This window comes from Pan troglodytes, chromosome 6, assembly GCF_028858775.2.
Source record: "Pan troglodytes isolate AG18354 chromosome 6, NHGRI_mPanTro3-v2.0_pri, whole genome shotgun sequence".
In the NCBI taxonomy this organism is placed as follows: Eukaryota; Metazoa; Chordata; class Mammalia; order Primates; family Hominidae; genus Pan; species Pan troglodytes.
In genome coordinates, this window is record NC_072404.2 from 126540932 (window position 1) to 126556720 (window position 15789).

Below are 15789 nucleotides of genomic sequence, written 5' to 3' on the forward strand. Positions count from 1 at the left end.
GCTAGACTAATTGGTTCATCTGAGTTTATTCAAATTGTTGTAAATGTCCAAAAAATTTTCCAACATATATAGGAAAAAATCCATGTACAGACGGACCCCACAGTTCAAATCCACATTGTTCAAGTATCAACTGTTTATTTAAATAAGTATATGTGATTTATATAACCCACATAACAAAATTAATAAAATAAAATGTTAAATAGCTATTTGAGTCATCTACAATGATGTATATGAAAAAGTGGGAGAATCACTTTATGTTCAAGATTACCTTTCTTTGAAGAAAGAAGCAACTCATCAAATTTTTATTTAAAACATCCAAAAAACAACTGCTGGCTATTCTTATACCCTGTGAAGTAATACACTGACAGTTCACCAACAAATTTGGATATGTCAGGGAGCCAAACCTTAACAAAATTCCATTTTACTTTTTATTTTATTTCCAGTACTACTTCGTTTTATTTGACTTTGTCATGTCTGCCTTTATTATGCAGTGACTTGCAAGAAAACGTAAAATCTCAACCATGACATGAAAACCAAATAGAATATTATGATCTCTTTGTAGGTTTGACAATGTATTGCAATTTGACATAGGGGTTGACATAACCCACCAAAGATACATGCTCTCTATTTTTAATTTTTAAATAAGTCTTGTCATCGTATGTTCAAATCTTTATTCCTCAAGCATCTCCAAGACACAGGGTTTACTCTCATTCCTAGGCTGTCAGTCAAGGGGGTCCTGGTTCTGCCTCCCTGACAAACTTCCCTCAATAGCTGCTCCCTTTCCACTACAGGCAAATGAACTTCCTGGTATTAAAGAGTACATTACCTGCTATTACATTAAAGATCGTGAAAAAACCACTCATCTTGACAGTACAAACTTGCACCAAACCTCCAACTGAGTCCCTGGGACAGAGTCTGACAGACCTTTGCTATAATTGGCTCTGCCACTGAGCTGGCTTCACAATTCAAACATGAAACAAACCTAACTAAGGAGAAGCAAGGTTGAAATGTGTTTTGTCCTTTGTTTTTCCTCCAAGCACTCAAAATACTCATTACTATAGAATTTTACGCTCTCGAAGTAAAAACAATTCTTATATAAATATGTAAGTGTGTCTACAGATATACATATGTATATATTCACTTTATGGTGGAAAATGCAAGCCTTATTGGCTATTCTTTTCTCAGAGACATAAGCATGCCCTACTAATCTTTTTTGAGATTAATTTTCTCTTTGGTCTCCTAGCAGATTACTTCAGGTTACCTGCTTTTCTGCATGGCTTCCATATAACCAACTGTGCCATTTCATTAGCCACAGTCCATTCCTGATGCCTGGAGAGATTACAAGCACTGGTGGCTTTTATTCCATAGGAAAAGCTGTTTCCCACCAGAGAACTGCTCTGTCTGCCTGTGTTAGGGTCAGAATGTTCTAGAGAATACTGTCCTGGGATTCTTGAGCAAGCTGGCCAGTGTGACTCCTGTGTAACAGTGAACTATTATAAGCACTTGAAAACAGACTTTGAATTTTACTGATCTGTATAACATCTAGGCCACCTGCCAGTGTACCTGAGCATAAAGAAAGTTCAATCAGCATTTGTTGAACTTAAATAGTAATTGAGAAAGGGAAGGCCTCAGTTCTACTGATAGCCATTTGGGATCATACAGTTTATTTTTCATTCTTTTTCCACATCTTTAAAATGTCTAGAAAGATCTAACAACCAGCTTACGTGAAATATAGGGCACAGAGAAACAGGTTCAATGAAAATACAGGGATATAATCACCAAAATTCAACATGTGGGAAACTACAGCAAAATTAACCTGGTTTCTTCAACAAATAAATTGTAATGAGAGAGGGGGAGGAAGAGAGAAAGAGACAGAGACATAAACTGACCTATGGAATTGAAACTATATTTAAGGGACATAACCAAATGTAAAATGTGGACCTCCTAATTTTACCAAAACGTAACATGTGGACCTCCTCTTTTGAAAAAACCAAATGTAAAAAATAAACATTACATTTATGAGTCAATCACGGAAATCTGAACACAGGGCCAGATGCGGTGGCTCACGCCTCTAATACCACCATGTTAGGAGGCCGAGGTGGGCAGATGACCTGAGATCAGGAGTTTGGGACCAGCCTGGCAAACATGGTGAAACCCCATCTCTACTAAAAGCACAAAAGTTAGCTGGGCGTGGTGGTGCATGCCTGTAATCCCAGCTACTCAGGAGGCTGAGGCACAAGAATCGCTTGAACCTGGGAGGCGGAGGTTGCAGTGAGCCAAGATCGCGCCATTGCACTCCAGCCTGGGTGACAGAGTTTCACTCTGTCTCAAACAAACAAACAAAATCTGAAAACAATATTTGAGATTAAGAGAGTACTGTCGAAGTTTTAGATGTGATAATAGTATAATAACTCTGTATGAATGACCTTATCCATAGATATTGATGGAAATACTTACAGATAAAAATACTATGGTGTTGGGGATTTGCTTTAAAATAATCTTGGAAGGGAGAAAATCGGTGAGGTTATTGAAGCTGGAAGATGCATACATGGTATTTTACTAGACTCTTCACTATAATTTAGTATATGTTCAAAGTTTTAATATGTAATATTAATTGCTATTAATTACATAATCATAATGAATTTGAAATTTTCAATGCTTAAAATCCATACATTCCCCTCCCTTTGAGCACTTAATGTTACCACTGCATTACCATTATTTAAACCACCTTGCCTCTTATGTATAACTCTTCCTTAGGCTCTTCCTCAATTCACCAACAGTATAGTACTCCCTTTTCCCACTGAATCCTGCAAACATCTCTGTTACTGCACACATCACATTTTAGCACTGCATTTGTTTATTTCTCACACTAGCAACTTCTTAGTAGAACAAATTTTGAGAAAGAAAATCTTAATTTATTAAGCACAGTATAATAGAAAAATAGTTACATATACCCAAAGTTATTCCTTTGTCATCCTCCCTAATAAATGAGATTACTTGTTTAAGCTTCAGCTCAGTCCATAAAACTCTACCAGAACAAAAGCAGATACTAGCAAGATGTAGTATCTACTCTATCCCCAACTCAGCTCCTCCTCATTAATAGACAAAAAGGCCATTATTTCATCTTCTCCGAAGTTTTACTATAAAAATAATGTCTATTTACTTTCTTCTAATCCCATCTTCTCACTTTCTCTTTTTAAATTATTATCTATCTCTACTGAATTATGAGCTAACGAGAAGTAAATGCCATTCTTCTTAGTATTCCAGAACTTAGGACAGTGCCAGGTAAATAGTGGATAGCTGTATATAAATATATATAGATGAATGATGAATGGGTAGCTGGATAAATATCAAGACTCAACGTAATATTTTTGTTGATTTTTCTGGTTAAATATAAATGCAAAAACTTGCAGTTTTACTGTAAAGAATTCTAAAGGCCTTTAGGTAGGCCAAAATAGAATATATCATACATGAGGGGAAAGGAAGCATATATCTCTAAAATAGCATTTTATATGTTTAGGAGTACTGCCTTATGGCAAATAGCTAGTTACTCAATTTTTCTTTTTTAAAAAAAGTTCTTAACAGAAGAGTATTTAAAAGTCATCATGACTTTGGGAATTTTAAGAAGATTTATAGGTATTCAAACTTCACTGTCAATAAAATGTCAAAGCAAGGCCTTATACCTACTAAAGTTAATTTTTTGTTTTATATATTGAGACATACTCTAACAATAAACACTATGCTACCACATAGAATCAGAACAGTGCAGTAGTTTGTCTTACAACATAATCAGTAAATAGTATAACTTTTTGTTAGTTAATAGGGGTAATCTTAACTTTGCAGCCTTCTGGATTGTTAAAGGATGTTTTGATTTACAATATAAACTAAACTGGGCCTATCTTTTCATGGTAAAGATGGAAATTGACCAGTTTATGTATAAACCTACTCTTGACTAACAGAAATCAGTAAACTATGAGGCCATGTTATTTTTCTTTACTTATACTGTACTTGGAAACATAGTAAAAGTGTCTAAAATTGCAAATGAAAAATGATTAAGCTCTTAACAAACATATATACAACACAGGAAAAAAGGTACTCACCTTTTAATGAGAACTATATATTTTTTTTATGGTAGTAGTACAATAAGCACACAAATCTCCAAAAGTTACCAAGTCTGGGACACTATAAAAATCAATTTTTCATTCAATGACTGCTCATATCCATTCAGCATGAATTATTGCCTTATTAAGTACCAGAGACTTTTTCTCCCTAACTGCACACCCCATTGTACCAAATCTAGTTAGATGAAGCAGAAACAAATTCATATTTCCTAACACTTATTCAAATTCCTTGGACTAGAAACTGCACTGCTGAGAGTCTTCACATTTCATCAAATTATTCTCCCAGTAAGTTTTTTACTAACAAGGCTCTCCTGTATCATTGCTTTTTTCTTTTTATGGAAAATGAAAGGATCCCCACTAATTTCACAGTACAATGTTTCATTTATTACTCAATCTTGTTTCTTAGTTTATTAAAATTAAAGAAGTATATGCTCTATTATACCACACTATTATATTTAATAGTTAGCTTAAAATGTTAAAAATAAAATTAAAACTACTTTAAAGTACCTTTAATAGATATTTCTAAAACCCAACTGCTTTATCTTTACTAACTGGCTAGCTATTTATTTCTTAGATTTCTAAAGTCCTGCTAGAAACATAATAAGGGTAGATAGGCATTAGCATTATTATCTACCATATACATACATATTTTTAGGATCTTCCCAGTGAGAATTATAAGCATCACATCAGCAAATAGAATGTGATTTTTTAAATACAATAAGAAAAATAGCACCAAGAAAACCCAAACTTCACCATGAAAAGAACATCCCTTTTTATCACTACAATTGTTATATTAGACTTTCAAATTAATCTCAGTAAAAAGAAAATAGTGACGGAAAACCAATACTGGTTAAACTAACTACAAGAAGGAATTTTACTTGGAATGTAAGAGCCTCATTGCTCCAAATCTTACTTGCTGTGAACTAGGGATAATCAATAAACTCTTAATAACAGTTCGAGTTTACATTTCACACAAGAGATGGCTGCAATCTAAAAATCATTGTACATTAGTTCGGTTTCCTTTCTTTGTTGTTATTGTTGTTTTTTGACACAAGGTCTCACTCTGTCAGTCACCCAAGCTGGAGTACAGTGGTGTGACCATGGTTCATTGCAGCCTTGACTTCCCAGGTTGAAGTGATCCTCTTGCATCAGCCTCCCAAGTAGCTGGGACTACAGCCCTGCCCCACTATGCTCAGGTAATTTTTTAATTTTTTGTAGAGACAGGGTCCCACTATGTTGCCCAGGTTGGTCTCGAACTCCTGGACTCATGTGATCTCCTACACCTTGGTTTCCCAAAGACTGACATTACAGGCATGAGCTACCACATCCAGATCATTAGTTATTAAAATTCTGCTGGGGAGGAGAGATATATTCAAAGACGTATGGGTAATAATTTTGCCTTCTTCCCTAGGATCAAGATGAATATGGCTTTTCTGTTTCTGAATTTGTTGTAAGAAACAGAAGAACCCAAAGTTTCCAAAACTTCCTTAAGTGGAATGCAGATATCATTGCCGTAGTGTGTGTCGTTACTTTGGGGCTGGTAATGCAAGCCTTGAGAATACCAGAGCAGCAACAAAGCTGGATAATAACATTCAACTCTGGCTGCCTCTGCTTCTGGGGAGAATGTCACTGGCAACTGCTTATCCACTAGGAAAGAGAGAAACGAAGAAATATTCACTCCAAATATACTATTTAGATCTTCTCTGGGTAGCCATTTTCCTTCTTGGAATAAATAAATTGGAACATTAGAATAGGTAAACTAAGCTCTCTTCTAACCAATCTCTAAGCCATTTGAAATGCCAATGTGGTCAATAAAAATTTTTTCACTAGAAAGTCTTCCATTTGCATTCCTCTGTCTCTCTGTCTGTGTATATATATAATTGCACATAAATTTCCATAACAATGGAAACTTGTGTGCATTGTCATGGAAATTTATATGCAATTATATATATATATATACACACACACAGACAGTCATGTTTTCTACTGAACAAAAATAATATATACTTTTAAAAACTTTTCGTTGTTGCATAACATAGATATTGTAAAGTGTAAAAATTTTAGGCATAGCTTCGATGTATTTTCATGAAATGAACTCATTTATGTCCACCATTCCAGGAAGCTTCCTTTACGCCCCATCCCAGTGATTTTGCCTCTTTAAAAGTAACAAAAATTTTAAACTCTGCCATTTTAACTTTGCCTGTCTTGGAACTCATGGAGATGAAAATATATAATACGTACTATTTTGTGTTTGACTTATTTGCTCCAGATTATACCTGTGAGATTTATCCATGTTCTTTGTGTTGTCATATTTTATGCCTTTTCATTGCTCTATAGAATTTAATTTTATATCTACAAGATTTTTATTATTTCTATTCTTGACAGACATTTCCATTGTTCACAGTTTATTTAAAATAATACTGTTGTAGACACTCTTGTATAGATTTTTTGGTATAGTTACACACATTTTTTGGTTTGGACTGTATTTAGGATTAGAATAGGTGGGTCATAGGAGATGCTTAAGTTCAGCTTTAGACTAGGCTGTCAACAGTTTTTCAGAGTGGTTATACCAACTTACATTGCCATCAGCACCTTAAAAGTTCTAGTTGCTCCACATCTTCCCTCTCCAATACTTAGTATTTTAAGTTACTTTACTTTCTAAATATTAAATTTTAATATTCAGGCATTTTATTATCTGCTAATGTTAGTCCTCCAACTTTATTCTTCTTTTTCAAGACTGACCTGGTTACTCTTGGGCGTTTGCATTTCTCCCACAAAATCCTGTTGAATATTTAATTGGGATTACATTAAATCTATACTCAGTTTGCTAAGTCGACATTGACACAATTCATAAACACATGATATATCTTTCCATCTTTATTTAGGTTTCTTTTAGTTTTGAAATGTGTGCACAAGTTTTACAAATCTTTTATTCTTCCTTAGGTATTTGATGATTTTGATGCTAATATTAATGTCATCTTTTAAAATTTTCATTTTCTAAGTCTTTCAAGCTAGCACAGAGAGATACAACTGACTTTGTGTGCAGACCTTGTATCTAGTATTTCCTACATATTTGGAACACCAGACTGGTGAAGTCTTCTAGGCCTGACATTTTTTTTCTGTGAGGAGGTTTTTATTTATAGAGTTTATTTTCTTAACAGATATGACTATTCAAATTTTCTACTACTCCATGTGTCAGTGATGAGAAGACGTGATTTTCAAGAAGTCTGTCAAGTTCACTTAAAAGGTGTTTAATATCACTGATCAACAGAGAAATGCAAATCAAAACCACAATGAGATAACATCACACTCTAGTTCAAATGGCTTTCATATAAAACATAAGGCATTAACAAATGCTAGTAAGGATGTGGAGAAAACAGAATCCCTGTGCACTGTTGGTGGGAATGTAAATTAGTACCGCCACTACAGCGAACAGTTTGGAGGCTCCTCATAAAACTAAAAATAGAACTACCATATGATCCAGTACTCCCACTGCTGGGTATATACCCACAGAAAGGAAATCAATATATCAAAGAGATATCTGTATTCCCATGTTTGTTGCAGCATTATTCACAATAGCCAAGATTTGGAAGCAACCTAAGTGTCCATCAATTGATGAATGAATAAAGAAAATGTGGTACCTATACACAGTGGAGTACTATTCAGCCATAAAAAATAATAAGATCTTGTCATTTGCAACCACATGGATGGTTCTGGAGGTCATTATGTTAAGTGAAATAAACTAAGTATGAAAAGACAAACTTCACATGTTCTTACTTATTTGTGAGAACTAAAAAAACAATGGAACTCATAGAGGTAGAGAGTAGAATGATGGTTACCAGAGGCTAGGAAGCATATTGGAGAAGGAGTGGGGATGGTTGGTTAATGGACACAAAAATATGGTTTGAGAGAACGAATAAGATTTAGTATTTGATGATAGTACAACACTGTGTCTACAGTCAACAATAATTTATTGCACATTTAAAAACTAAAAGAGTGTAATTGGAGCATTTGTAACACAGAAAGAATAAATGCTTGAGGTAATCGATATCCCATTTACCCTGATGTGATTATTACACATTGTATACCCATATCAAAATATCTCATGTACCCCCTAAATATATATACCTACTATAAAGCACAATTTAAAAAATAAAATAATAAATATTAAAAGAGAAAACCATAATTAAACAGTGAACACATTTTCTGGATATTATTGGTGATTACACGACATTAACTTACTGTAGTTGTCTGCACAAGCATCCCAAATCTGGCCCCGATGACATCATTAGAATATATTACTATTAGCACTACATTTCTGTCAGAATTTTTATTACAGTTTCCTAGCTTGTGAGCTAGAAACTCTCATCCCATACTCTATATACAAAAATAATACTTTATTATATTTTTATTATTCCAGAAGCAAAAACACATTTTGTCAAAAACTCAGAAAAATGTAAAATAAGATTACAGTATTTTTTACATGTCAAAGAAAATATACTCCAATATTTTCAACTCTTCAAAGTACTCTGATTATAGGTAGATATAGGTAGATAGATATAGATACACATGTAGAGAGAATCATCAAAGACTGTTGCATACCAAATAAAGTCAACACTAATGACAGTAAAAACATAATTCATAAAGGTGAGATTTTTAAATTGTATAATATAATCCATTATAGCACTTGCAACTAAACACTGTTCACTACATACAGAAAGTAGTGACAATTATGCCTCGAGGTAATGATGTGCTCTTACAATTGCTAAGAGTAATTTCTAAATGAAAAACTGTTATAAGATGCAAATTTAACTTTCATCCAAAACTCTAGTTTTTCGAATCACAGTTTTCAGTTCTTTTAGGACATTCCCATACTCATGGGTGCTATACAACTGTCTATGATACTGTTTCTAAACAGGTAAGAAGTTATATTGCGTATACGTTTTTTCAAAGATCCACAAATACATATTCTGTTGAATAATGTAGACAATAAATGGGGTTATTTATTCCAGTTTTCTTGAATTATCAAACTGAAGAACAAATAATTTGTTCTGTGAGTAATATCTAAGTTTCCATTCCAAACTATTCAGCCCAAGCTTAATATAAAATCTAACTGGAAATCAAGGACTAGTCTAACCTTTCTCCAATAGATGCTTTATGATTACACCTAAATTTAGAGTATCGATGAAATAAACATAACCAAAATTAAATGGAGAGTCTTCTCTTCTTTTATAAGCATATGCTTAATATCCACATACTTATTCCACCAAATGTCATAATGTACCTTTAGAAGTTCTAAACTAGGTCACATAAAATTATAAGTGTTTTGAAATTTAAAATGTTTCTGTCAGCATTCTACTAAGAAAGGGTATTTTCGGTTCAAGTTGATGCTGATGATTTTATTTATTTATTTAGAGACGGAGTCTTGCTCTATCACCCAGGTTGGAGTGCAGTAGCATGATGTCGACTCACTGCAACCTCCGCCTCCCAGATTCAAGTGATTCTCCTGCCTCAGGCTCCCAACTAGTTGGGACTACAGGCATCTGCCACCACGCCCAGCTAATTTTTGTATTTTTAGTAGATATGGGGTTTCACCATGTTGGTCAGGCTGATTTCGAACTCCTGACCTCATGATCCACCCGCCTCGGCCTCCCAAAGTGCTGGGATTACAAGTGTGAGCTCCCACGCCTGTCCTCAGGTCGATGCTGATGATGTTTATACTTTAAAACATTTATCTGGTTGATGTGTTTTGCTTGAAAAAACAACAACCTTTTCTGTAATATTTTTAACTTCTCCAAATTAAGAAAACACTCAGCCAGCAAAAATAAATTCACTAAACAAAAGGAAGGAAACAAAATAAATTAATTTTTAAATAAGCTAACTGCCTTAAATGGGGAATAGAAGGCCTGTGTTTTGTTTCTAAATTTTTTACCAATTTGTCATGAAGGCTTACATGAAGAAATGAACTCTTAGACAAGCACTGTCCAACAGAAATATCAGGTGAGTCATATATGTAATATTAAGTTTTCTAACAGACACATTTAAAAAGGAAAAAAAGTGAACTTTTGATAATATATTTTACTTAATATACCTCAAATATTATTACTTAAACATGTAATCAACATAAAAAGTATTAATGGGGTATCTTACATTCTTTTTTTTATTACTATGTCTTCAAAATCCAATTTGTATTTTATCCTAGGGCACATCTCAATTCAGACTAGCTGCATTTCAAGTGCTCCAAAGCTAATGGTATCAATTTGCACAGTGCAGCTTCACACTTTTGGTTCTTCACTTACTAAATCATATGATTCTTAAGGGTATTTTAGTACTAGTTTTGTAAAATTCTAATCGTGGTTAAAACTGATCAGTGATGAGAGATGCTAAATTCTTCTTCATCCCATAAATATGAGCAAACACAATAAATCAGTATTAAATATATCCAAAAAATGCAATAGCAAAATACAGGCGAATTTCACTTATGTAATTTATGAAAGTATGCCATAAGTATGTTTGTATTATTATAAATAAGTTATCCAAAAATATTAAAAAGCTACAATAAAATGCTTCAGAGAACTGCTATACATAGGAAAAATGATAAATCCCACTAACAAACCTTTGAGCAGTGTTTTTGCTTAGGTTTATACATATTAGAGTAGTCTACTGCAATTTCTATAGATCACATATGCAGTTTACAAGAAGCCTATATGGACACTAAAATTTAAATCATACATGTTTTAAGGCTGGTATGGTGAGTAAGTCATTTTGCATATAAGTGAGTAAATTAATTAACATCTATGACTCAACTGGCTCTTTACTCTTTATCACATATATGTTGAGTACTCTCTGTTAAAAGTTTAATGACTTAAATTTTTATTAAGATAGAAGGCTATAAATTCATGAGCTAAGTATGTCATTTAGGAAGTTAGACAATAAGAAATAAAGTAAAAATAAAGGTAATTGAAAATAATAACAAAGATATGAATAAAAATTAAAGAAATATAAAATAAAATAAAAGTAAAATTAAAAAATATAAAATAAATATAAAAATGAAGAAATATAAAATATAAGATAAGATTAAACAGGAATCACAAAACAAAAAGTTAATTCTTTGAAAAAACAAAGAATTCAGATAAACTTGTGACGAGTTTGAAAAATTAATGAGAGCCAAATAAATATTAGAAATTGAAAAGGTAACATAATCGGAGATTTAACAGAATTAAAAGATATAAAAGAATTCTGTGAATAATTATCTGCCAATAAGTTGAAAAAATGTCATTAAATAGAAATATCTTTATAAAATATAGTTGATCTCAACAAAGAATACAAATAAATATACAACTTTTAAATAAATGGAATTATTTCCTTAAAATCTTTCCATAAATACAACAGACTCCGCGATTTTTAAATGCAAGTTTTATCAGACTTTCAATATCCAAAGCATTTCAATCTTATACTTTTCTAGAGAATGAGGGAAAAGGGCATGGAAGGGAGGAGTGATTTATTTCCCAACTCTATGAAGTCAATATAGCTTTGACGACAAAACAGAAAATGACAACAGAACAAAAAATAATATGCCCTCTTACTCATGTATGTATATGTAAATATCCTGAACAAAATGCTATAAAAATAAAATCCAGTGATACATAAAACCATTTCTACTGTTCGACTAAGCTAACTTTTAGGACTACAAGGGGATTATAATTAAAGGAACTATAAATGTCATTTACTATATCAACATTCTATAAGAAAAAATTATAATTATCTCAATAGATATAGAAAAAAGTATCTGATAAAACTGATTACTCAGTTATGGTTAAAAAAATAGCAAATCAGGAAACGAAAAAGATACCCAAAATAACCTTCAGTAATGATGAATTTTTTAGGTATCCTATCATGGTATATTCAAATTTCACAAATGCTTCAGAGCACATTCCTCAAAATTCAAGGATGTGAGTAATAAGTATGCTAAACAAGTGTATTGTATGGAGTAACAGTATTAAATACCAATTTGCTCAAAATAGTAGTGAACAGACTTCAGGATATTCATTATCTACAAGGTTTTTGATCCTAATGAATGAAATGTCTACTGCAAAGAAGCAATTTATTCATTTCATTATAAATAATTTTATTGACAGGACAATTTTTAAGACAACCTGACAAACTAAAATGTCTCCACTTCAAATAAAGTATCCAACATTTAAAAAAAATTATATTACGATATGCTTTAAATAGAATTCTGATGTTGAACTCCGTAATATGTGAGTATGTGTGAGTTACCACTTGTGTTTAATAACTGTTAGATGGCTAATGTTAGTCCAAATGATGGTCTGCTCTGGTTAACACACTAAAATTGTTTACATCAAAATCAGAAAATCAATGACTGCAAACCAAACCAAAAGTAAGGTCATACCAGTAGTTTTTATATTTATTGATAAATAAATTATTGATCGCTAAGATGTTGTTAAAAATTATGTCTTTTACATCTCCCTAAATGCATTACATGTATGTATTTCCAATGAGTTTTTTAAATGTCCAAGACATGAAATTTAAAAGAATCTTGAATAAATTTATTAAACCCTGAAATTTGATTAGAATTGTACGAATTTATTCCTAAACTCATCTCAAGGAGCAATGACCTCAGGTAAACACGTGCTCTTAGAGTCATATGGGATAAAGAAGTCTGGCAAGATTAAAAAGGGAAAATGTGACTTTTTAAATGACAGTAAGTATAACACAAATATACTAAAGTTCATAAAAATATATATTACAGTCATCAAATGTAGTCACCTACTCAGCTCAGGGAGGGCACATCCTCCACAGGGATTCATCCATTCTCCATTTTAAAATTGATTTTAACTTTACAGAAGGCATGTTTGTGAATCAAGGAGGATTCCAGATTTTGAGCGAGTAGTTTTTTTTTTTTTTTTTTTGCCCCATTGTGTTTGCCAAGCCCCATTGTTAGATAAAATTTCCAGCTAGAAGGTATGCTCCTGCCAATGACTTTCTCCTGACCAAACTCTTGTCAGAATCCTCTGATCTCCGCTTGACTAAGCCTCAAACTTGGTGGATAAAAACTGCAACCTCTTCGCACAAATGATTTTGTCTAGACACCCCCGCCCTCAACAACATAAACACTAAGAGACTTGAACAAACACTAACATAGTTTCTAACCACTCAAGGCCACAGCCCTAGGATGACCCCATCCCACCTTAGAGCGCCTGCCTGAAAAAAGCTCAATACTGCCAGGAGAACTTGCTGTTTGTTTCAGCCCCAAACCAGATAGGCACCTGAACCCTGCTCTTATAGAGCAGTTGCTTTAGAAAGCTTGCCATTATAAATGCTTTTTTGCCCTTTGGGACAACCTGCTACCCCAAACTGTTTCCTCAAGGACCTGAGCGCTCTATGAGATGCAAACATTCTGGGAGACAACTGTCACTCTCACTCCCAGACCCTGTGGGAGTTAAGGCCCAACTTCGAGTGGGTTCCTTGCTCTAATACCATTGCCTCCTGTCATAAAGATAGATTGCTTCTCCTCTGGAGAGGCATCAATTAACAAACCCACGTGGCTTCATCACATAGACCAACCCCTATTAACACCCCTCAGTGCCAGTCCCTGGCCTCTAAAAAGTCTCCAGCTTTTTGTTTTGGTGAAGTTGAGTTCAATTCATGCTGGACTCACTTCCCTACTGCAACTATTTATTACTGAATCAAATCTCTCCTCAGTGCTTTAACTAGTGTCTAGCTTTGTTTATCCTTGACACTCTGAAAAAAAGTTGATAATCCCCTAACTGTCAATATTCTGGAAGTTAGTCTCAATTCTGTCATGTGTACGTCTCTGCCTTGTCATAGAACATTAAATTAAACCCTAAGTGGCTTGTGTGGATTGGTATCAGTTGGAAACTTAGCTGGTGGAGTTTCATGAGCTTTAGATGAGGGTAGGGAGGGATAAGGGGCTTGATAGATTTTCTATAGGTTTTGTGTGCAGTGCAGCCAGCTAGACTTGAGATGCAGTGGATGATGCCCCAACCCAGGGACTCTCCAAGGGAATGTTTTTTAGGGAATTCGGTCTATAATCCAATAGTCTGATATCTCTTATTGAGAATGTCTTTGTTCTAAACTAACTCAGCTTTGCTGTATCTCAGGGGAGACTAGGCTGTTGTTACCTTAACTACAGATGTAAAGACTAGAATAGATGGGGAGGAGACCAAGAAGGAGCTTTTCCTACTATACTGGAACAAGCTATAGCACAAAAGATCAGAAATAGCTGTAAGAAGAAAGTACTATGCAGTAAGCAGAACATAACATTTAGAGGATTAAAACCAGAACACTGGTAAAGGCATAGTATGACAATAGTTATAAAAAGGGAAGGAAAGTAGGAGAGGGGGAGGGAGAAGGGGAGGGAGGGGAGGGAGGAGAGGGAGAGAGGAAGGAAGGAAGGAAGGAAGGAAGGAAGGAAGGAAGGAAGGAAGGAAGGAAGGAAGGAAGGCAGAAAGGCAGGCAGGCAGGCAGGCAGGCAGGCAAGAAGACAGGCCAATTGGCCAACTTCAGACATAGTATTAGGTCGGCGCAATTACTTTTGCACCAACCTATTGCAGGGAGTGCTGACAACAAGGTAGAGCTCTGGGAAATCAAAAAGTGACAGAAAGCCAGCTAGAAAGACAAGTAAGCAGCAGAGGGAGTCCTGTCAGTAAGCAGCAGTGGATGGGACCCATTCACAGGACACGTTGTGAGGAAGCACTGGGTCACTAGGGAAGTCACCATAAGCTCAGAGATTGACACCAGATGGATTTACCAGGAATGGGATGAAAGAGTGGAGTGATCCCACAGCAAGACATAAAGAGCCCAGTTATCAAGAACAGGGTAGTGATACAACAGTACACAGTGACCTAATAACGCTGAGGCCTAGAAAACTGGATCCAGTTTAAATCTATGAACTTTACTATCAGATGAGTCAGAAAAGCAAAGGAAGGGCATAATTAATTATAGGAATCAGACCAGGCTCACAAACATACCATCTGTCAAGTTTTGAAGTCACTTAATTCAAACAAAGAGCTTGGAAGGGACATGCCATTTTGTTCATTTTGTTGTGAGCTGATTAAAAAAAATTTTTTTTGCTAGGTTATTTATTGTTTTGGGTGTGGTTTTTGTAGCTTTCTTTTTTTCCAATTATTTTTTACTGTAGAGAAATACACATAGCATAATATTTACTATCTTAATTATATTTAAGTGTAGCATTCAGTGGTATCAAGTACATTCACATTGTTCTGTTACCATCACCACCATTCATATCCAGAACTTTTTTCATCATATAAAACAGAAACTCTGTACCCATTAAACAGTTAATTCCACATTCCACACTCCCCACATCCCAGGCCCCTGGCAACCTCCATTCTTTCTGTCTTTAAGGTTTTGACTATTCTAGGTACCTCATACAAGTAAAATCATACTGTATCTCTCTTTCTGTGACTGGCTCATTTCACTTGGCATAATAGCCCGAGGGTCCATCTATACAGTAGCATATGTCCGAACTTTCTTCTTTTTTAAAGCTGAATGACAGTCAATTGTACATATACACCACACTTTGCTTATTAATTCATCTGTCAATGGATATTTGGGTTGCTTCTGCATTTTGGCGATTCTGAATAACATGCTATAAATGTGAGTA

At 34.2% G+C, this 15789-nt stretch overlaps 1 protein-coding gene across 10 annotated transcripts in view; it reads right to left on the reverse strand.

Moving 5' to 3' along the window:
- The window catches only part of IMMP2L (inner mitochondrial membrane peptidase subunit 2), a 1183069-nt gene that overhangs the window by 776515 nt on the left and 390765 nt on the right, over positions 1 to 15789 (reverse strand). The window lies entirely within an intron of this gene.